Source organism: Ambystoma mexicanum, chromosome 9, assembly GCF_040938575.1.
Source record: "Ambystoma mexicanum isolate Mex_15411 chromosome 9, UKY_AmexF1_1, whole genome shotgun sequence".
Lineage (NCBI taxonomy): Eukaryota > Metazoa > Chordata > Amphibia > Caudata > Ambystomatidae > Ambystoma > Ambystoma mexicanum.
The window spans coordinates 918,422,453-918,447,260 of record NC_090931.1 but is presented as its reverse complement, the minus strand read 5'-3'; the positions used below and the strand labels follow the sequence as shown (position 1 = coordinate 918,447,260).

At 45.4% G+C, this 24,808-nt stretch overlaps 1 protein-coding gene across 7 annotated transcripts in view; it reads right to left on the bottom strand.

Moving 5' to 3' along the window:
- The window catches only part of ZNF385B (zinc finger protein 385B), a 1,357,263-nt gene that overhangs the window by 545,804 nt on the left and 786,651 nt on the right, over positions 1-24,808 (bottom strand). Inside the window, exon 1 of one of the 7 annotated variants that reach the window (XM_069616091.1) lies at positions 19,256-19,568. The exons of 5 other annotated variants lie outside the window; for them this stretch is intronic. The gene's annotated coding sequence lies outside the window, so the exon portion shown is untranslated. Of the gene's footprint in view, positions 1-19,048; positions 19,158-19,255; positions 19,569-24,808 lie in introns of those variants that run through there. One more of the 7 variants, XM_069616093.1, reaches the window with a different exon arrangement.

Here is a 24,808-nt window from a genome sequence, read left to right as displayed (position 1 = left end):
GGGGCTCAGCGGTCACGGCAGGCAAAGCCGTCATGGATGCACTGGCACCATTAACAAAGGTGTCAGTGCTTCCGTGTCCCCATTCCCATAGGGAATGGGGATTTAAGAGATTGCCGGCGCCTGACTTCCCGGCCACCGGACTTGGAATAGCCCGGTAGCACCGGGAAGTCAGGCACCAGTAATTTTTCACGGATCCGGCAGCAACCCGCCGGTAGCACCGACATGGTTATCGCGGGACCCATAATGAGGCCCAATAAACTTCCATACTTGTACTATTTAATACTTGAAATTAGTCAGACAGTTTCTAAAATACAATGATCAAAGTTTATAAACGGGTTGGAAATAAATTAAACTACCTGCAAAAGTCATTTTGAATGCATAAATAGTAATTCACCTTTTTGGTTGGCACTTTTCCCTCTGTTCCGATGGCGTGCTGTGCATATGTAAGGGGTGGAAGCACAGGTCTACTTTGCAAGCAGTTTCATGACGGAAGCTTTCACCAACAGTTCATTTCACGGCCGGCGTCAGAACATCTGCGCCAGTGGATTGCTCAAAGTAGACATTGTTTACTTTGCTATTCTGTGTACTTTTTTGTCAATGATGATTGGCGCAAGCCCGGGTAAAGAAAAGGAGCAGCTTTGACAAAGCCCCCCATGTGAAGGGAATATAAATTCCTAGCCAAAGGAGGAGCGCTAAATCCGCTATGATTGTGATGTGTCGCCCCTCCTGGGAGCTTGGTATCTCCCAGGGCTCGTGCAGTCAGGAACCACGTAACCTAAGTAATAAAAACAATGAGCGGTTTCCCGTTCTTCAGTCTACAGAGTAACTGAACCATGGTGTGTCGTGCATTTATTCTGCAGCAACATGCTGGTGCTGCGTAGTTGGCTGAGGGCCTGCCCTGTCAGGCCCTCCACCATGACAGTGCCCCTGCCGGGCAGCGCTGTCCCTCATGGCTGCCTGCCATGTTAGTAGAGCCCCTGCCGGGCAACTCTACGTTGGAGAGCCTGTGCCCCTGCTGGGCAACGCCGGCGTCATATGCTGGTGCAGGCCTGGGTGCCTGCAGGCCTATGAGGAACTTGAGTGCTCACGCGCTGACTGGGTGCCCCCAGTCGAGAGCTGGCCGCTGGGTGCCCCCAGCCTTGGTCTGCCTGGCCTGGGTGCTCCCACGCCAGGAAATAACAATGACGTTACCCTGCTTCATGCCAGCCCCTAAAGAGACCCTCTGCGCCAGACACGTATGTTTCAATAGACCCGGCAACGCAAGCCTCTGCAACCCTGTCTGCGACACCATACTGCGCTCAGTGATGCTTGGGTAGAACCTTCTGAGTTTCCATTTAAAGCACTGGGTCGAACCAAGGCACGGCAGTTTCCATTGCTTGGAGCTCAGCTCAAATGTATCCAAACAGGGGCAGTCCTCAGTTACACATTAAAAGGAGTTGAAACAGGTTGAACGTTGTGGGCCTCCTTATTATATAGCATACAGTGGCACTGGACAGTGCCCCACCCCGCAAACATGGATTTAGGGGTCTTTGAAGGCTTGTGCGGACTCCCCAGGTACCTATCAGTAGATGCATGCAGAGACACCTTATAGAATGTCTGACGTGTGCAATGCCCAGAGTATACCCAAGCAGAGAGGGGAAGTGGCAACCACCATTGCGACAGCCCCAGCCACCCAACGCATCTAGACAGAATGCCTATGATTTTATCTGGAGAAGTTCAATTGACTATTTGTGAAACTGACATAATCTGATGAACGGTACCAATGCTGTGGCCTTGGACTATCCATGCTGATCTCCATAACTGCATAGGCGCAGGGTGTATGTCTGCATATGTGCTATTACCCTCCATGCTACACAGCATGGAATTTGCAGCAGCAGAAAATATCGGAATAAAGTTGTTTTACAAAAATGTCCTCAATAGCGCAATGATCCCAAATGTTACAAAGGAAATGGAAAGTTCCAGCCTGGAACGAGATTGTGCAAAAATATAAGAATAAAAAAATTGAAGGTGGGGATAACAGCAGCTGGCATAAAAAGAGGGTGTTCAGGTTAGTTAAATAATGAGGGGATTTTTGTATGGTAGATGAAAATCAATTTCATGTTCTTCTATAAAACAACTAACAATGTACTTAGGATGATACTAAAAAACCTCCCTTCCTAGAATGATACCTTAATTAAGAGAATTTATTTTTGAGTGTGAGCTTTCAAGACTGCGCAGGCCTCTTCCCCCGGCTGTTCTCTTCTTCAGTTATCTGTCAACAAGACCTATGTACGCCAGAAAACTAGTGTCCAGAAAGGTGTTCTGCAGGTGCTGGGCTTTGGGTACAAGGTTGAAAAAGATTTTATATTATATATTTTATAACAGGTCAACTGCAGGATTATCAAGACCAAATAAGACAAAGAAGAAACAGGAAATTTCAGAGAGACCGTAATGACTATATGAATGGTAGAATCTATACTTTTGATAAATAAAATACCACTCTCTAGATCAGTCTTTCAAAGACACAAAGGCAAGTTTGATCATTGATCCTGAAGCACCAGAATCCTCTGAAATTAGCTCAGCTGAGGAAGAAGATGTACAGGAATCAACAATCATTAGCAGGGCTTTTACAATGGCTTACAGAGAGAGAGGAATCCAAAAGGACTCTTCAAAAGAAAAAAGTGTGACATCACAAAGCGAGAAAAGAGGAAGATGCAAGAACAGAGGAAGAGGGAGAGGCCATTAGATGTGTGGGAAACAGGCCACACAAATATGGACATGGTCAAAGAAAATGGCGTAAGAAATGGAAGCGGCTATATTGGTAATAGCACTGAAACTCCCCTGGCTAACCACCAATGACTATTTGATTTAAGGATTTATTTTGTTCCTAGTCAAAATCTAGGTTTAGTGGACACTCTGGATGTCTTCAAGTTCTGCAGAAAGGTACGTTCTCATAATGCATTTTGCCCATGTGAATTCATCAGTTATTTGTCCTCAGGATAAAATTAGTACCTTATGTGTAAGGAAAGCAGAGGCTCTTGAATGTTCAGCAGGACTTGATTCTGAATAATTGATTATACAATAGTCCAATTTAAATCTGGACACAGTCATCAAGATTTTAGTCATCATAGGCATTACAAACCTAAATTCTCCTTCTTCCCTCCTATTAACGATAAACACTTAATTACACAATTTGAATTCTGTGTAAAAGCACATCTCCCAAAGCTCAATTGGCTTCAACATGCCACCAGAAATGTCTCAATATCTGATTTTAAATTACTAAATGATCTACTAAATGATCTGCGCAATACTGCAGGTTGAGTGATTTAACCATCTGATAAGGGTGGAAACGTACTTTTGGGCAATGTGACAATATTAAAACACATGAACATCAAAAAGGGAATGATTGTTATCAAATTGCAAATCATGTTCCTACTACAAAGTATAAACAGCCCCGGAAAGAATTATTGCAGGGACACTAAAAGGACAGCTTATTAAGTAAAGAAGAACATCCATATTTGTCAGTTAAACATCCTACCTTACAACCTTCTATTTACAACTAAACATACATAAGGATATTTTAAGTTTAAAAAGCTCTTTAACTGATCATATGTCCAGTTTTGTAGATTTTTATTTACTTCCCTTTGTTACAACACCTTCTTCATATGTTAGAGATAAGTGATTTCTTGAGAGCACTAAATGATGTACTGTGGGAAAAAGAGTGTACTATGGTAACTTTAGATGTTTCAGTAATTTCACCTGCTGCGTTTTCTTATGTAACAGATCAGACAAATTCAAGCAACATACTACAATGCTTTAAAAAATATTTGACTTTGTTTTGAAACATAATTTTTTGTTCAATAAAGAGTTTGTTTTGAAAACAAGGGGAATAGTAATGGGCATTACATGTGCTCCCTTATAGGCAAACAGTTTAATGGGCTTCTAGGAGGAATATTTTGTTCTCAATATCCCTAATAATTTGTGGGATTAAAACATTCAAATGCATTTAGGAATACAAATGTCACAAGATGAAATAAATATCACAAGAAAAAAATAAGAATGTTAATGAATCCATATGTTTTAAGCGCTTAAAAAATTAAGTGCAGACAATGTTAAGGGGGTATCGGACCTAAATTATATGCAAAACTAGAATAATTTGAATTTACATTTTTCGATGAACTATAGTAAAGAACATGGTGATTATTTTAACTTGTTTCTAGTAGTGATCAATAATCAAACTCAAACTAGGACTTTTAGCAGGAAATTCCATTTTACGTGCCTCTTCATTCCATCCTCATTGCAATATTAAAACCTCTAGCAATATGAAAAATGTTCCCCATGCAGAATTTCTAAGTGCAAGAAACAATTGCCCACTAGATAGTGCTCATGAAGCTTCTGGTCAAGCCATGAGCTTATGTAATGAACAGAGTCTATTCTGAAAATCTGCTAAAGAGGCTGGAGATAAAGCCTCTGAAATTACTAGGCAAAATGTACTTACACCAAAAACAGTATCATCTGATTCCGCCAATTTCCGTTTCATTACTACTTATGGAATACAGTCAAAACAGACCTATAATATTATCAACAAGCATTGGCATGTCTTGCGCAAAGATAAAGATCTGCAACCATATTGTGTGAGAAACCATAGAGTTGTTACACATGTGGAAATATATAGGTAACTTTTTAACAAGTAGTCACTTTAATACAACCAAGAAAACATGTTGTTTGCAAAAACAAACATGTTGCTTTCCATGCGGATCTTGTATTATTTGCAAACCATTCATGAAAACCACATGTCTTGAAATGCAGGGAACCATTTGGATTTTTTTTTAATCAAAGACCAAAATGACTGCATGACTGATTTCATGCCCATTAATTTGCCCATGACTCAAGCTATATATTGGTAGTGCAGTGCGAAAAATTTAAATCAGAGTATTGGAACATGTTCATGCTCTCAAGAATACAGATGGCAATTGCCCTGTTGCCCGGAATTCTTTGGAACATCACAACACAGATAGCAGCGTGCTCAAATGAGTGGGACTCAGCAAAATAAAAGAAAGCCCTTGAAGGGGCAATAGGGGGCTATCATTGAGAATGCTGGCGACAAGGCCAATAATAAGATTCAATTGTAAAATCCATTCAGATTAAGGTACATCTGAAGAATATAATTTTTTAAATAATCAGGGCTATTGTATCTTTTTGGAATTGAAACAGTAATATGTTTTGCATAACAGCTATTGTAGAATTATGTCTTGCAATTTGTCAAGTGATTATGGTAGACAAATATTTGCATTTAGAATGGTAAATTATGTAATCAATATGATGTTAACTTATTGATCCATAATTGGTCTTTAACATGCCATATTTTAATGCTTTTGATTGTGCTCGTGGTGATTAATATGAACCACAAAATCTGTTAGTGGTGGTATTTCATGATTCTTTTGCTACCCATTATTCCAAAATAGATAAAGGTTATTGTAAATGGGTATATCATTTCCTGTTGAGATAGACAATATATTCTACCTTTTTGGTATGTTGCCCCTATGACATGACAATATCGCTCTTCTTAATATAAATTGATACCATTAGAGAACAGTAACATTGTCTATATTTGACAATTAATTGTTTAGGAAACTTAAATATACTGTGAGTGTTAAATGATTTATAAGGATGAAAGACTCTTTTCTGGAAGCATTTATACATTTGTTGTACTTTCTTGGAAAGGCCACACCTGTGGTACTCAGGTAGTTGCCACAAGTTGAGAACCAGCACTAAACCATGTGCACAAAGAAATGACCCAAATGCAGATTCAAAACCTGAGAAAATCTGTGTAAAAGATGACATTTTATTTAAACTGCCAATTGTGGATGTAGTAAAGGTTACAAATACATTATTGTGAAGTTTTATTTCTCAAAATATGGTGTTTTGTATTTGCTTACCAAACATTTTCTTCTTCTCAGTGCTGTAGTAAGCACATTTGCTGACCAGCGCTTCAACCCAGGGTGGTTGTGGTCGATGTGGAAAGGCTCATTTATCTAACATCACGAAAATTCATTAAAACCTAGGAACAAAAGGGCATCTGGTATAGGAGCCTCCCACAGTGGTTTGATTTAAGGATAAAGCCTTGAAAAATACCTTTTTAAATTCCAGGGAGCCTGAATTCACTGAAGTCACATGCTAATAGCTTGCGAGGTTCTGAGACAAATATTTGCACTTACAGTGTCACATTTGAAGCATGTCTAGACATAACAACCAAAAACCGATATTTGTAGGATTATTACAAATTAATAAATGTATTAATAACTATGAAAATCATGGCACAAATTCATGTTGCACACCCACATGGCTGTCTGGGCAGTGGGATTACAGAAATTCGTATTTCATTAAGGGGGCGATTCATGGATTATTTGCGCTGAAAAAAAACGGGATTTGTGCGCCATTCTGCCCGCAAATCCCCATTTGTTAAACAGGGATTTCCGTGCAGAATGGAACACAAATCCCGTTTTTTTTCGGCGCAAATAATCCATTAATTACCCCCTAAAGGTGTCATATTACTGTCATTACATATAAAAGAAAATATAATTTGGAATTCAATACTACTCAGAGCAAATCAGCCCCCACCTTTTTCATATTTAGGCATATGATCAGTCAATGGGAAACTGAGGGGTGTGTTAGTTGGGAGTGGTGACTGTTAGGCAAGCCAATGGAAAAGCTTGACTAATAAAAATGTGCAAGCTCATTAACGACAAGGTGTGGGAATATCATACCTCATAAAAGAGGAACATACAGAGAACAGGAACGGATGACCATTAATATTTATCAGAGAGAGATTAACTGAAGAGCTGGGATTTATAAGTGGTGCTGATGGGAGGATTCCTGTTCTAAATGGATGAGTGCTGACACTGAATAATACTTGCAGGTGGATGGGTCTTCTCCAGGAGGAACTACAAACAGTGGGAACCCGAGGAAGTTATAATTTCAAGGAAATAAATGAGAAGGGGCCTAGCTAACTGGGAGATAGACTGGAAGCTGTGAGGGTCCATACTGATTCTGAGAACTAAAGAGATTAATCCAAAGTGTATATGAGAATTCCCTCAAATTAAATGCTATATGCTCTCTAAACCCATTTCCCAGGATGGTCTGGAAGGGTGCTATTAAAATACATTGATATTTTAATGGAAATGTTCCTTGCATTTCTCACTGCATTTCAAACTAAATGAGATGTCATTTCAATACAAACCAAGAATACATTTCTGGACTAGGGCACAGTGTAAAACTGAAAACCCATTTATTTGTACCCAAAAGCATTTTCAGATATATAGTGAACATTGGGATGTGGTTCGAATTCGCATGTGATGAAAAGTGCTTGATAAATATAAGATCTGTAAAAGCCAGAGGTACTTAAAGTGAATTTAGGAATGAGAGGGAGCTTAGATAGGTCACACCACCACCATATACAATTATGCCAATTTAAATTCCATTTACATCTCACTCTTGAATTTACAAAGTAGACAAAATAGAATCTTGTGCCAGTGGGACCAAACTTGCAAAGTGAAGGGGAGGTGTACTCATCTCAGTGTCAGAAAATGCCAAAATGATTCTCCTAAATTGGGCAGGTGAATTGATATTCTGTGCATTCTGAACTGATAGCACTGCTTCCCTAACCCAAACCTGCAGAATTCTCAACGGAATTCATTAGAGCCTACACTAAAATTGCATAACATACCAGCAACCCACAGTACCATCATTATATGGGGGATTGATTTCTATTGAATGACCAGAGTATGAATTTTTCTCTGATACCGATGCTTGTTCTTGGTATTGGAGCAAACAACGTTATTTGAGTACTTTGTTATCAGATATCTGAAATATCTGAAATTAAGAAAAAGTTTTAATACATTGGCCAACAAGTGGCAGAGTTACAACTGGAATACCAATTGTTATTTAGAAGTCAATATATGTATACACAGATATAGATTTGATTATCTAAATGGACGCATGCATGTGTGGAATAGTGAGATTCATACAGGTAGGTTATTTTTACTTTTTGTAGACAAGTTGCCTGTGATTGTACAACATTGTGGTGAGTTACCCAGCAGCATAAAGCTTGGAGGCTACCTTTGCATTGATTTCACTTTAGTAAAACAGAATATTGATTACTAACACAGCATGTTTCTTGTCCTCAGACTTGTGGGGTGGGATTTATTTTTATGAATTTATTGGTTATTTGTATGGCGTCGATAAAACAAATGGTGTTCCAAGGTGTCCCAAGACAAAAAAGGGGGGAAATGGAGAAAAACAAAAATGGTCCTACTAGGCCTTGTGATATTTGGATCATGCAAGTGCAATAAGAAGTGTGAGGGAGAGGTGGGAGAAGTGCCGGTCTGCACAAAATGTGAAGTGTTAGGGTGGGAAGAAGGGTAGAGAGGAGAGAGCACAAGTGAAAAGGGGGTCGAGGGGGTGGGGGGAGGACAACGGGGGCTAGGTGAGTGCTAATGGTAGGCCAGGAGGGAAGTGCCAGGGATTGCATTGGGTGCAGGTCGTGAAGGTCCCCATGCTAAGTGCTAGGAGAGGGTGGACTGGGTGTGGGGGCTTGGTGCCCTGCAGAGTTCAGAGGGAACTCGGCTGTTAGTCACTGCGACAGATGGTGGTGTTAGCAGGGCAGGGGGAGTGGGAAGGAAAAAGAGAAAAGGAGGGTCTTGTGGAGCTCCCGAAACCTGAGGAGATTGACTCAAGTCTGAGAGGGGCAGAGAGACCATTCCAGAGGGTGGAGGCTCCTGCCGAGGAGAACGATCTACCCCATACTCTGTGCTTAGCGAAGCGAAGCGTCTGATACACAGAGAGTTTGATCTAGAAGACCGAAGGTGTCTAGCTGGGAAGTATTTAGGGAGAGAAAGTTGGATGTAGCATGGTCTCAGACCCCAGAAAGCCTTGTGGATCATGCAGAGGGACTTCAACTTGATACTAGTACCAACCAGGAGCCAGTGTAGAGATTTTGGGGCTGAAGAGATGTCGTCTCTGGGCTTGAGGCTAAGGATAAATCTTACAGTTCTATTCTGGATTAGTTGAATGGGGTGAAGGGAGGAAGAAGGAAGATTGAGGAAGAGGTTGTTGCAGTAGTACAGCCTAGAGAGGACCAGAGCTTTGGAGACATTGAGTTTCTTGGGGAAGGTGAGGAAAGGAAGAATGCCTCTAAGGAGGCACAGCTGATAGTGGGCCTTCTTGGCAAGGTCTGTGATGTGAGGAGGGAAGGAGAGAGAGGAGTCAAAGATGGGACCAAGGTTTTTTGCCTCACAAGAGGGTGAGGGGAGGGGACCCATAGAGGGCAGCCAAACGGTAGTAGGGAAGGAAAAGCTGAGGTCCCAAAGAAGGAGAATCTCAGTTCTACTGGCATTAAGTCAGAGATCATTGGCGGCACACCATGTCTGGCTACAAGTCAGACAGTCAGGATGAGATAGCAGGAAGAGGAGGCAGTAGAGGGAAGCCTGAAGGAAAGCTGATTGTTGTCTGCATAACAATGGAAGTGAGGAGAGGAGGAGATCAGGTGGGCCAAAGGGGCAAGATAGATATTGAAGAGCCACGGTGAGAGGATATAGCCATGAGGGACGCTGCAGTTGGAGAGTGTGATAGGGGAGAGAAAAGGGCCCAGCTTAATCTGGGAGGTCGGTCAGAGAGGAATGAGGTCAACAAGTCCAGTGCCAGGCCCGTGATGCCAAGGCTGTCACAGAGCCGATTTGTCAGGGTGGCATGATTGACCAGGTCAAAGGCAAAGGAAAGATCCAGAAGGATATGAACTCATGGAGAGTTGGAATCAAGATTTAAGAGCAAGTCTTCATAGGTGTTCAGTAGAACAGTTTCCGTGCCTCTGGCTGCTCTGATGATGCCAGACTGGTGGTTCTGGAGATAACCAACATATTCAGTGTGTTGGATCAGTTGGGAGATGACCAGTTTCTCCAGGAGTTTGGCCATCAAGTGGGTAATGGAGATAGGGTGGTAGTTTGACGGGTACGAGGGGTTGGCAGAGGGCTTTTTGAGGAGAGGATGCACAAGGGAGTGCTTGAGAGGTAGTGGGAAGGAGCCAGTGGCAAAGGAGTGGTTACTGAAATCAGCCACGGCTGGCACAATGGAGGCAATGTTGTCCTTGATAGTTCTGGAGGAGCAGGGGAGGACCAGTTTGAAGGACACTTTCATAGAGAGGACTTGTCTAGAGACCTCATGCAGTGCTATGGCCGAAAAAAAGAGGAGAGTAGGACGGGAAGGAGGAGGGGGCCAAGGGCGCCCTCAGAGCTGGGGAGGGATGAGGGAAGAGAGTAGAAAAGAGCAAGGATAGGATGTCCTGAATTTTGGTAAAGAGGTGGGAGGTCAGTGAAGTACAGAGTGTCCGGGGTGGCCGGGGAGAAGTGGAGACTGCAGTAGGATTGACGAGCTCCTTGCATATTATAAAGAGTTTGCCCATGTTGTTAGTGGCCCCAGAGATGTTGCTTGGACATGGACCTTCTTCGAAAGCAGATGGAGAGTCTGTATTGCCTTTGGAGGAGGTGGCAGGACAGTCTGTCAGAGGATGTGTCTGATGCCCGCCACTTCCGTTCAGCAACTCTGCACTTGCGTTTCAGAGAGACTAGGTCGGAGTCATACCAAGTGTTGTTCTTGGAGGTTTGCTTCATGTGGTACCTCATGGACTGCACCGATTAAGTGCTGAGAAGCCTCTGTGCTGACGTCATTAGTGACACCACGACATAGGTGCGTTAGCCACAAAGAACACTCAGAGTCATGCACAGCTTACACAAACACTTACTCGCATAAACGAAGAACATGCTTACACAGTTCTGTAGAGGACAGATACATATACATATACATACTGTCAAATCTTTTATTATTTTTCTCATTAGCCAAATAGAATAACGCTAAACGCAAGGCAACAAGAGATCCTGAGCAAGCTTGCAGATGCTTATGGCAATTAACCTTATGGAACTACAGGAATATATATGGAGCCTGGTACAACCACGTACACATTACTTATAGGAAACATAGCACAGTATAAGCATGTAGAAATCACATTATAAGTCTAAGGAAAATTACAGAGGGCCTCAAGCTACAGGACACCAGACAAGGGAAGCAGGCTCAGGCTGCACGAAGCGGAAAGATCGAGCTCCCAGCCAAGGTCACAGATAAGCAAGCGCATTACAAGCTTCAAACAACAAGGGGCCAGCTGCAAGAAAACAGAATAAATCCTACTAAATGCAGTCCCAAGAGCTCTATTTTGTGGTTCACAACCACATGATGTGGCTGATCTAGGCAATGGGTATTCCCCCGTGGTGGGAAGATGAGCCGTTCTCAGCAACCCAGACGAGAAGTGAAACAAATGTTGCAACGTGGAGCGCACTCTCGTAGGCAAAGGTGGTTTACTACCAGACACATTTGGGGCACATAATCACTTCACATCACCTTGAAGAGGTGCACAGTGGCTGAGAATCGCATCGGGTCCCAATCCTGGGGAGACCAGTTACAACCAATTGAAAGGTTGAAAAAGAAAACACACTCTTTCATCTCCTTAGATTGAAGAGCTCCAAAAGGAAAATTAATTTTCTGAACACGATTTCCTGAATTCTCCGATTTGATTTCAAGATTTTTGCCACACACAAAAACTATACCATAACGATGTGCATGCTTCAAAAAACGTGAATGTTGCATCAGCCAAACTCAAAATATTTAATTGTAAATAAAATCAGAGTTTATCTATATTTCTGACATGCACATAACTTGTGTAGTGTAGTGTAGTGTAGTGTAGTGTATGCCTATTCGTAATGTGTAATGCGAAATACGAATATATAAAAATGCATCTGAAAACTCATCTAAAAATATGACATTCGGTCTCAACACAAATGCACGTACCTTTGTATTATAGAACATCAGAACTCCCCTACTGTGTGTGCTTTTATAATCTGTATTGTGAAATATGAACACAGGAAAATGCAAATACATTCTCATCTAAAAAAAGGAAGATTGTGTCTCAACACAAACAAATGTACATTGCATCATATTGTAGGACATCACAAAAGACGTCTGAAAATAGAACATTCTGCCTCAGCTGAAACGTGTTGTATTCCCACTGCCATCATCTGCACCCCAAACTCTCAACCATAACACAAGCCTCCGCTACCATACACAGCAACATATACACATACCCATCCTCAGCAGGCAACAGCACGCACATCCTATGCCACCATACACACTCACCCTCTGTCACCATCCAAACAGGGCCAAAGTATGCAACACCCTTTGCAATCATATGTACGCTGCACTGATACTGCATCCTAAGCCACATCCAGTCCCGCCCAGTGCCAAAATCCACAAAGAGCAGAAACAGTTCCCATTACACCACCACCCTTCGCCACCATATGCACTCTCTGCCAGCAGTCATATGAACCTCCAACACTATAACATCCACACATATTCACCATCAGCTGGTAAGAGAGCTCAGTGGTTTAAGTGCTCGCCTATGCAATCTGTGTGTGATCTGCAGATCGCAGGTTCAAATCCCAGCAAGGCCAACTCAGCCTTTCATCCTTCCGGGGGTGATAAATTTGTACTAACTTCGGTTGGGTGATATTGTATGTATATATATTTTCTGTAAAGTGCTAATCAGCTTATGCCACCATATGAACCCTATTTCGCCATGTTATGTTATGTTAAGACTTCTTATATAACGCACATCGTCCGAAGGCAGCATGGCACTGGAGAGGAAGTGGACAGGAACACTGCACACAAAGCCACCAGCCATACGCCACTAGCGTTAAAAAAAGATAGGTTTTAAGGACCTTCCTGAAGGCCAGATTGTTGAATATTCTTTTCAATGTCACAAGCAGCTTATTCCATAGCTGTGCCGCAGCAATCGAGGAGGCATGTCCCCTCATCCGGGAACGATGAAAGGTAGGCACACAGAGCAGGCCAGCCGACTCAGGCATTAAGGGGCGCTTCGGGAAATAGTGTGAAAATTTAACACGAAGATACTCCGCCCCTGACCATGAACAGCACGATGCATAATGCAAAGGGCCTTGAATTACATACATTGGTCCACCACCAACCAATGTAAATGGCGCAAGACCAGGGAAATATGAGCACCATAAGGTGATCTTGTCGCCACCTGTGCTGCAAAGTTCTGGAGGCTTTGTAGTCGGAGGATCAGTCCCTAGGCTGTGCAAGGTAGAGAGAGTTGCAATAGCCCTGACGACTAGATACCATCGCAGCCACGACCGGTGGGCACAGGGAGGGTGGTATCAAATGAAATATTTTTTTCAGGATTTTCAGGTGGAAAACCCAGTCTGACAGACAGAAGAAACCTGTGCATCTATAGACAGGGTGGCAGTCAAGATTACTCCCAGATTCTTAACCTTCGCCGTCGGAACAGTAAGAGAACCCAAATAAGGAGGCCAGAAAGAAGCAATCCAGAGTGAAGGGTCAGGAGGAAAACCCACCACCAGCACCTCTGTTTTGTCCCCATTCAGATTCAGCCAATTTAGGCCCATCCACTCACCCACAGTCGTCAGATACCGATGAAGGCTCGACGACACCCTATCCCGATCAAGGTCTAAACGGATCAGGATTTGGGTGCCGTCCGCATATGAATAGCATCTGATGCCGAAGGAGCGTATGAGACAAACTAAAGCCCAGATATAGATATTGAAGAGAATAGGGGACAAAGCAGAGCCTTGAGGGACACCCCAACTGAGGTGACAAGATTTAGAAGAAAAAGGAGAGAGCAGAAGAGATTGAGATCTATCAGCCAGAAAAGAAGCGAACCAAGCTAGTACTGGACCAGATATACCTACTTGGGCCAAGCGGGATAGCAAGGTAGGATGGATAGCAAGGTAGGATGATCAATCGTGTCGAAAGCCGCTGATAGATCCATTTATTTCAGGGCTCCATCACCCCTTGCATCCATTAGCCTGGCCATGTCGTCCTGTACTGAAACCAGGATGCTCTCAGTGCCGCTGCCTGGCCGAAGGCCAGACTGGGCAGGGTCAAGACAGTCAGATAGTTCAAGAAATGAAGAGAGAAGAGCAGAGACCAGTGATTCCAAAAGTTTCATCAGAGCAGGAAGAAGAGAGATAGGTGAAAATGAGATGGCAAAGAAGAATACAGCAAAGGTTTTTTAAAAGAGGGATTACCGTGGCAGCCTTTAGCTCCGGTGGTATAAATTCCGATTGACAGGAGGCATTGACAGCATCCGTGATCACCCTTAGAAGCTAAGGAGAAATCTCTTTCAGGACTTTAAAAGGCACCACGTCAGAAGGAGTGCAAGATTTAATCTGCAGAATGGCCCTAGAAACCGACTCTTCAGAGAAGAGGGGAAAGGAAGACCAGGCAGGGCGTGTGGTAGCCATAATAGGGGCAGGGGGACGAATGTCTGGGATAGAAGTCATGGCAGCTGACACAGTATTCATCACGATATTTGTACGAATGGTCTCAATCTTTCTAATGAAAAATTGAGGTAAAGAATCGGACAGCTCCTAGGTCGGCTTCACAGGTGGTGTGAAGTTTACTGTAGTGGATAAGGATTTAACTACTGCAAAAAGGGCTTAGCCTGACACATCGAGGTTTTGATCTTCTGGGCGAAATAGGATTTCTTAGCCTCCGAAATGGCATCTGAGTAGGCCATAGAACTGGCTTCATACAAGATCTCAGAGTGCAGATCATTACATTCCGCTTGTCTGAGTTTCAGTCTTGCAGACCTCAGTTGCTCTGAGAACCACGGCTCTGAGGGAAGCCTGTGCATTTGAATAAGCCGAAGGGAAGCTACTTCGTCAGCTACTGCCAGAAAAGAGTCTGACAGGAGAGGTAAGGAGGGAACTTCTGCAACTGCACATTTGGTTTTGATAGCAGATGCCAAAATTTGTGAGTTAACAGATCGCCAGGCCCGTTGCCAAACTTTGGCTGGCAAGATATTAGTCTGTATTTGCACTGGCAGAAGTGCACAGGTCACTTAAAAGTGGTCTGTCCATAGGATAGGCTCTTCTAGTTGAAAGATCAGAAGTTTCTTTGGCCAATACTACATTGAGAGTATTCCCCATATTATGGGTGGGCCCTACCACATGTTGATGGTAATCCAAGTCAACAAGGCTAATAAACAAAGCATCAAGGGCAGGGGCTCTGGGGAGATTAAATGTCACATTCAGATCACCCAGTACTATCAGATGCGTGTATTTAATGTGCAGATCGGCTATTAAGTCAACTAAGGATTCAAGTAGACCAGTATAAGGCCTGGGGGGTGATAAACCAGAAGTAAATGACAGGAGAAGTTGGGTGAAACCACACACCTCACTAGCAAAGCCTCTAAAGATAGAAAATGAGGACAACACAGTTGAGTCATGGCAAAATCAGTTTTAAAGATAGTGGCTACACCACCACAATGTTGAGGGGCAGGGCGGTCCAGATGGATGATCTTGTAGCCATTAGGAATGGCCTGAACAAGAGCAGCAGTCGAGCTATCCTGCAACCAGGTCTCGGTAAAAAATAGCATGGCCGGACGGCGATCACACAGCAGGAGATGAATTTCCGCTGCGTGAGCCGGAAGAGACCTGGTATTAAGCATTAGTACCCGGCACACGCAGTGCCACGGGAATACAGCGTGGTGATTGGCTCATTTGCCAGCCATCCCACACGGTATTCCCTTGTACACCGCGCGTGCCGGGTACTCTGTTCCCAGCGAGGGGCATGGCAGCCCCTCAGCCAATGAGGAGGCTCGAAACGGGGCAATCCCCGCTCCGAGCCTCCCCATGGCTGGAGGCTTCCTTCGTCCCCTGCCGGGGACTCAGGTAAGACATTTTTTCCCCTTTCCTCCTGACTCCCACCCCACCCCACTTACCTTCTATCCCGCAGTCTCCAGCGGGCGATGATGGAAACCTCCAGCCGTGTGGAGACTCGGAGCGGGAGCCATCCCCGCTCCAAGCCTCCACACAGCTAGAGGCTTCCATCGTCCCCCGTCGGAGACTGCAGTATGTATTTTTTTTTCCCCCTTCGCCTTCCCATCCCTTCCGCCCTCCCAACCCCACTTACCTTCTTTTTTCTTCTGGTCTTGGGAGCGAACGCTCTGGGAACACTTCTGTTCCCAGTGCATCTGCTCCCGTTGGCTGCCATGGAAAGGGAAAACAGACTACGTTTTCCCTTTCCCGGCGGCCATTTTTTCCATATTTTTTTTTTCTGTTTCGAAACGCGCGAAACAGAAAAAAATGCCATTAGTACCCTGGTCTAACGGGGCGGGGTAATGATTGAAATAAGACCCTCGGCGGCGGGCCAATACTGCCCATGGTAATGCCCCTGGGGCTTCGTTAAGTAACTACGGCCCCGGGGGCATTACCTGGGGTGGTATTGGCCCCCCGCCGAGGGTCTTATTGCCACAGTAATAGGGAGAGCTTCTCAGAGTTTAGGTCAGTAATGAACTGATGTTGCAAGACTGGAGAGATGTTACTAACAGGCTCATCTGCCCGCCCAGAGGGAAACACTATGCTCAGAGGGGCAAGAGACAACAACCTTTCCCTGAAGTAGAGTAAAAGGGCGTCCTCCACGTCCGTAGCATGGAAGGGCACAGACAATCTTGTCTTAAGCGCGCCTTCGGCACGCCCGCTGCACCTGTCCGCTGCACGGGTGATTAATGTGGCACCTAAATGCCAGCGTGTAGAGGAAAGGAAGGCTAAGACCACCCCCTCACAGAAGTAAAAAGAGGACCACCCACAAGTGCGGCATCCTAAATAGCAAAGAACCCCACATTGGGAATATAAACACTAATTAGCCCCATTCACCACATTGGTAGACACAATTTTAAAACATCAGCAACTTATCTAGCAGCACAATTTAAAATAAATGCGGCAGCTAAGAACAGAGTGGCCATCTACACTGCATATTTCTTACCACCCTTTTTCACAATTTGCACCCTCTGCCACAATCCACACAAACCATATCATGAATACCCATCACTACGTTCAGCATTCATCAAAAAAAATCATAACCATCAATGATGTCAATTCTATTTCCCACTTTATGCACCCTATAAGACATCTACACATACCCTCCACCACCACCCGCCCTCTCACAAGACTCACTATTATAGGTAACTAGCGGTACCACCCGGCATTGCACGGGTCTGTAGCTGGCATGCACATAGGGGTCTGCTATAGCCTTGTGTATGTTTTATTGTACCATAACTTCCTATTTTTTGCAGGAAAAATAAAATAAAATAATAATCAAAATCGCAAAATCGGTAATCTCCCGAAATAGCCTATACTGATGGCAGGGTCCTGCCCTGTGCAGCACAAATGGCTGGGGTTGGTCAAATGTCACAATTGCCAGTACACCCCAGACTGGTATGCCAACCTTGTGTCCTAACTTCCTATTATTGGAAAAGTCGCAAAATCAGCAATCTCCCAAAATCTCCTGTACGGGTAACACAGGGTGAATGGGAGGGGTTGGTCAAATTTCACTATCACCAGTACACCCCATACTGGTATGCCAACCTCGGGCCAACATTTCAGGCCACCAAATGCAGTGGGGCTGGGGCCAAAAACCACAAAATCGTCAATCTCTCGAAATCGCCTATACAGATAGCACAGGACCGGAACCCATCCTGTTCAGGGCGAATCGGATGGGTTGGCCAAATTTACCTATCGCCAGTACACCCCAGACTGGTATGCCGACTTTGGTGGAGATTTTCAGCCCACCAACTGTTATGGGGCTGGAGCCAACCCCGAACATACAAACATACTTTCACAAATATATATATATAGATTAACATCGGAATCATGTCTTCGTTAAAGAGAATGTTGTGAAGTAGCGGAATGCCCCCACAATTCTCCAATTTCACAACACCTGACCAAGGACTAATCCTAATGGATGCACAGACGGACGGACAGCACAGACCGCAACTCACAGTGCTGTGCTACTGTTAAAAGATGCCAGCCCAAACGCTGGCCCTGTACCCTGTACAGCGCTCCACTGCTCTCGAGCTGGGTGACGGCTTCAAACAATAAAACAAAAACTAAAAAAAGTGGTGTGCGTTAAGGTTTCATTTGCAGTGTGGGAGACTATACGAGTATTTCATGTATATGTTGCCTCATTACGAGCCATTGCGGCCACACTTGCCATCACTATCTCTCACAGCCAGGTGAAGCCTCGCTCACTGCGAGCGGCAGAATGGTGGGGTTGATCCCCAATTTACTCCGCATGGCTCCAAGGGAGATTTGAAGGACTTGCCACAGGCAGCAATTCCACCTGTGGCAGTAAAGCGGAGGAGCTCCCTCCACCCGAGTGCCTGAGGCCTCTCCTCCACTTTCGTGACAAACGTATCCTTTTGTGGTGATGCACAGTGACGTAAAGTGCCTGTCATGGAACTACCACAATTTAGCTGCCAACATTCCACGCACCCTCAAATATGTAATGAGGGCCGTTTAGTGCTTATAGTAACCTTACACTTTCCAATCTTTGCACACTGCTTTTTATAGATAGCAAGAGTAACTTTGATTATAAACTTTGATTGTAAACATTCGCTGAAAACTACAGGTGCGTAGATAGTATATATAGGTACACGCGTACATGTATATGCTGTACTTTCTATAAAGCACCAGCCCTTAAAGTGACAAAGGATCTCCCAGACACGCCAGAGAGCATTCGGATACAGTGGGAAACACAAACCCTTATGGACGGTACTTTCATGTCCTTGCTCGGGCAACACTGGTCCTCGGAGTCCCCGCATGAAACACATCTCGTGGCATCGTGTCAGGGTCATCCCATATTACGGACCGATTCTAGTGCTACACAATACAAAGGCTTCTTAAAATGATAGCTAGCTCAGTCTGCAATTGTGTTTCATAAGTGTATGCACGGATTGAAACCAATAAATACAATATGCCCTCAATTACAGGTTGGCATGCCCGCTGTAAGGATTGCGTGCCATTGGTCCATGCAAACCCTGAGTAATTATAAACAGTCACTTCAACTAAAAATAAATCACTGTATTGTTTATAAAAAAAAATCATCTCTGAGCATCACTTGAAAAACGCAAAACCACCCCACTCACATTTTACGGCAACGCTGAAGTCGCACGCCCCCTCCCCCTCCAGAATCTATCCCATGACACGGCTCGGAGGCAGAGCAAAAAGCAGGGGGCACAAATGTGTGCAAGTTGCGTTCTATTCTCGTCGTGCGCCGACTGCGTGCCTACGCTGTAAACAGGCATCCGCTAAGCGGGCGAGGAGCTAAGGAGCCAGGGGGCTGAGCTGCTTACCTCCGCCTAGAAGAGCGCGCCCCGCTCTCGCCGCGGCGTCCGCACATTGTGAGGCGCTCTTGCACGCAGAGAGGTACACAGCGCCCTCATGGCAGCGTGAGGCGGCGCGGCGGGGCGGGCGGGTGCTAGGAAACCGCCGACAGGCGAGAAGTCTGCACAAATCATAGGTAATCGCTGCTTAGCTCTAATTACTGTTAGGATGCTGCGTGCAACTGGATTCCGCCGAGGGGGTAGCCGGCAATTCCGAATGACGTCACGCCACCGCGCACCTCCCAAGAGACGGGCAGCAAGTGCAGCCGGGCTGGGCCCCAGTCTGTGCGCGGAAGTCGCGCTTTCCCTGGGTGGCCCTCGGTCAAGCTGCTGGCGGACTGCAGGGGGCTCTGCTCGGACTACAGGGGGCTCCGCTGACACGCGTGCCCGGGCTTCCATCGTGTTTTATGGTTAGACGTCTGCGGCGCACTCAGCGGTATCTGCACTCGGGGTATCATCACTCCCAGAAGTAAACACCAGGCAGGTGTTACTTTCGGTCTATTCGTCACAGATGGACCTCGACCTGGACGACAATTATTTGAACAAGAACAGATACTTCCGTTTCCTGCCCTGGGGTTTCATGCGCGCTCTGGGAGCGTTTATTCTGCAAGATGCCCGCGGGGCTGTACTTTTTATAGACATGACTTAATCCACGTTTCGAGTTGTATTGTTCCTCTTAAATAGCGCGCAGTAGTTGGAGCAAACAATGCATTTAGGTGTAAGTATCGGGGCTGCATCATTTGCCCATCCCCCACCGTTATCTGGCTTGGATCGGTCAGCGAAGACCTCAGCTCATGTGCCCCACACAGGCCCCAGTTGTGGGGTTCCATTTCAACATGATGGTTGCCCCCCGCCAGCCCCCCCACCCATTGCGTAGAGCGGGAAAGAGTCTGACACACTTGCGGGGTGCATCCATTATAATGGCGACATAGAAATACAGACCGGGTTAATAGCGGCTGATTATCAGAGCCAGTCAGCAGGGAGCTGAAACACGAAATGCCCACTGAAAAGTTATACATCCTTCTTTCTCAGTAAGTGGCTGATGTGGAGGAGCCGGTGTTAAAAGGCAACAAGGCGGAGGGAAGTGGCGGCCAGATGGACTCCAGTAAAGGCAGCTTATAAGGCAACATGTTGCAGAGCGCACATTTAAAGCCCCAGAATAGTGGCTTTGCTAGGGAGGGGCGGGGGGTCCTTGGCGCCCCTCTGAAATCCTGCCCCCCCCATACATAAGGCGAGCAGTGATCATGTTCTCTGTTCGTGGTGTTATTTGTGACAAATGTCTGCAGATCACAGGGCAAATACTCTCCTTTTGTCTCAAAGCTAGCAGTGATCTTGCATTCTGGCATCAGTATGAACACGAGCAAGAGCCACTTCTCAACAGCAACCTCCATAGTGTGCAGAGCAGCTTGCAGCCCCTCCTATGAGAATGGAGCACACAAAACTGCAAATGATGGCCCACTAGTCACTCAATGGTTTGGTGCATGCATTCTGATGTGAGGGGGAGGTGCAGTGGGGGTGTGGGCAGTTGGTGTGCACAAAAGCCTCTCCGCAGGAGTGTTTGTGATGTCACCCTTTCATAGGCACCCCCCCCACTGTTGTCTGTGCCCCCCCCTACTTTTATCTTTGGCCCCCTCTGTGACCCTCCTAAATTTGATTCCTGGCGACGCCTCTGCCCAGAATAAAAGTGATATAGAAAGGAATATATTGACGTGTTAAAAGACTGCTGACTGGCAACATGTGGGTAGTCTGTGCCCCTTTAAACTGAAAAGATTGAAAGGCCCTGATGCGGTCCTTAGGCCCACAATTCCCAACAAGCTCCAGACAGCCCAAAGTGACCCTTTTTTGGAAGGATTGTGAGCGACAAGGGAGGTATTTTAATTTGCATGGAAATAAAACGGTGAGGACCACGGCCGCTAACACTCATGTCTATGCGGCCATCTATGCCAGTTTGATTGTTTTGTGGTATGGGTGTAAATAAGGCGCAGTAATCCAGGCGGTCCTGGGTTCCTGTGCCCTTCACACCCAACGTACCTGGAGCAGGTTTAAAATGCAGGGAGTGTGCTATGGGATTCATGCCCCTCCGCCTGCAACAACATGAGATGCGGGTGGGTGTGCTGGTGGATTTCATGCTGGCCGCAGAGAGATAAGAGGCGGAGCAGCGATAAGAGGCAAAGCCACCTTAGGCCTCCTGTCCCGGATCTGTGCATGAAATCCATGAACATGGCCCAGAGGGAAGCACACAGGCAGAGGAGAACTTGTGTCCGCTTGTTCCTTACACTGTGGGTCATGTAACGCCCGATTTAAAAAGACCCCACAAGTGTAGTGTCTGATTCTGAAAATAATGCTGCAGCCAGTCACTAAAACATCACCAAGGACCACTCCGTAGGCTGCCTGCCTGCCCGTGATCGAAGTGAGCGGGAACGGTCGGGAGCGGTGTTCCACTGTTTGCCATTCTCTACTTTTTACTACTATATTCACCTTTCTATACAGAGGATTTGTCCAGTCCTGTCCCTGTGTCCGTGTAAAGTTGTAATAGGAGCCTTAGTTACTAGTCACTGTTGCAATGCCCTGGCCGTAACACTTGTCACATGTTGCACTGTGCTTCCGCCTACCCTCTCCCCTGCCGAGACCACAGTGACACTACTTTTCTCGGTACACTTTTAACACCGCTGTCTGCAGAACCAGGGACTCGGTTGGTCCAATTTTGATCTCCTAATGTACTATCACCGCATGGTGAGGTACATCAAATCTGTCCACGCATTAGTGCACCCCTAATCGGAGGGGGTTTTAAAAACGGACGCAAGTTTGTCGTATGCTGTAATTGGCAAAAGCCATGCAAAACAGTATAGAGGTCGTTAGCTTGTTGGCACTCTACTCTACAAAAGTTTGAATTTCCTGAACATGGAACGGCGAGGAAACATTCTCCAGGTGGAATTCATCTTCCTTGCTAGCAACCTTGTCGACAGCTCGCCACAGAGAGGCCAAACAATGAATGTGCACGGACACCTAGCACCCTTCCCACGATTGGTTTCAGTGTGTGCCGCCGATGAAAGCAAGTTTACTCCAGATCATAAACACGCAGTGAAGCACAGCGACAGTGTGCACGCTCCGAAGATACACAACAATGTCAAAATGCCACGTCGCTGACAGACGTGGACCAATGACATCCGAAGAGGTCAGTCAGGAAACTCCACCATGGGTACATTTGCAGCGGCAAAGAAATTGCAATGTGCTTGCAACATTCAGCCTTTTAAGGTTTCTTTGTAACCCATCCGTCTATTTTAATCATCCACTGGCTATGATAGTCCATAACGAAAAGAAAATGCCAATTTGATTGCATGATTAGGGATTATAAAACTCAATTATTAAGACAATGTAATATTTATTTATTTATTCATCTAGCGCACATAACCCTCGGGTATCTGGGCGCATTTCGTGGGGTTGCATAACAAGAAGAGAAACAGTACAGTGCATAAGTTAGTTGCAGTTACAATGTGAAGCATACATTTATGGAGCCGCCTGGGCAAAGAGCCTGTTTTTTTGTTTTACACATTTAATCCCCTTTACGTACAGGTAAACAATCTTAATGATACATCCTTGAAGTTTGTGATTTCAGGAACATGGGATGACAGGTCAAGCCAGGGTTTGTAAGCCTCCATTGCCCAGCCTGTGAGATGTTGCATGGCTATAGCTCGTAGGAATTTAAAAGCTCATTGTATTCATGGCTTCTTGCCAATTCTGTGAAGTCATAAGAATCGCAGGAGGCGCACATCAGGGCAGATTTAAGACTAGGTTACTCATTTGCAGAACTCCTGAAGCTAGCACAGTCACTTGGTCACTCATCACTGGTCACTCATAAGTGGTTACTCATTACCGTCAAGGGCAGGACCGTCGAGTACACGGGTGCTCCGGGCGCACCCCGTGCCCCGCAGGAAAGACAATTGCGTGCAAGTCCCTGGGACGTTTGTTTTGTTGCCGCCGCCAGGAAAACCAAAAGTCAACGCCCCTGCCTAAAGAGTAAAGCCTTGGTCTCGGACATGAGAGCCTGCTTCACTTTGCAAGCTTATATCCTGCAGGAGGGCCGACTTAGCTCGTCATCCTGAAGCAGTCCATAAATCAATCAAGTACTGCTATACTACAGAGCTTCGAAGCTGGAGGAGTCTGCCATTACGTGTCATAGAAGAAAACAATATTATTATTAGGCGGCCCATCATATTTTATGCACTACGTTTCCCATGGCCCTTCACCTCTGGCTAAGCTGGCTAGGGCTGATGGGAGTTAGAGTACCAAGCATGTGGGGGTGAGGTGTAGGGGGAGCTGGAGGAGGGGCACAGAGTGACTAACTATGGAACCACCGTGATCATGGAAACGAAATAGGGATACTAACATTAGCCAGTCATGCATTTAGAGCTGGGATCAGACACGTTTGAAACCCCAGCAAGACATTCTTTTCGGAGCAAGAATTTCTCTTAGAAGAGGTTTGCATTCCCAGCAAGTGATGTCACAACACCCAGGGCTGGGCTTGTCCCCATATCTAACAGCGAAATTCAGTCAGGTTTCCAGAATGGCTGGCATGCCAATAATCTTCACCGAATTTCGTTTTAAGGATATTTTCTCATAGGTATTTAATTTGGATATCTAGAAAAACCTTCTTTGATTTTTCCATTTAGTCTCAGGAGGATAGCTCAGGGGCAACGTGCTCGCCTTGGAAGCGAGACGACACGGAGCAACACAGGTTCGATCCCGGGTCAGCGCTGAGAAACCTCTGGGTATTAAGCGCGTTACAAATAACGTATCATATCAAATCATAACAAGTCAAGTAGAGTGAAAAGACACATTTTTGTCGGTAAGGTGACACAGAGACCAGTTCCCGGGCTACCTGCTGATAGATGCTGACCCCTGCTGGAGATTTCGGTCGAGCCCCTCTGAATATGTGTCTGGTGAGAAAGCAACCAGCCGGGTGCTTACCGGAGACCTCTTGTTACAAGCAGCTTAACCTGGTGATGAAAAGAACTTGCAGCTTGTATTTGAAAACAAAGCTATACAACATTGTTGCGGCATTCAAAAATATTTTATTTGATGTATTATCTTCTCTTTTTATAGTTTTAACAGCTTTTCCAAACATTCCCCCATGCCCCTTGCATCCCCGCTTATTTGCCCACCCCAGTAACAGAGGCGTAGGCAGGGTAGGGCCTGAGGGGCAAGGCCCACCCAAAATCTGTAAATGCCCACTCGGAATTTACAGATATTGTTGTCAGTACAGTGGTCCCAACTACATTAGCATCAAGACCCATTTGTTAGACAATCCTGGCTACGCCTCTGACCAGTATTAGAAGTCCACATGTCCAAGTTCCTAGGACTGTTGCTTTCTAGCTCCAGCTCGTTCCAACTATTACACCCCATCCTGGATGATGGCTCTCGTAGCTCTTGGTTTGCAGCAGGCCCATCTCATGGGGCTCAGATGTTGTATCAAGGGTCCCCAATTTCCTTATGCTGCCTTCTTGCCCCCATATTGAGGCGATC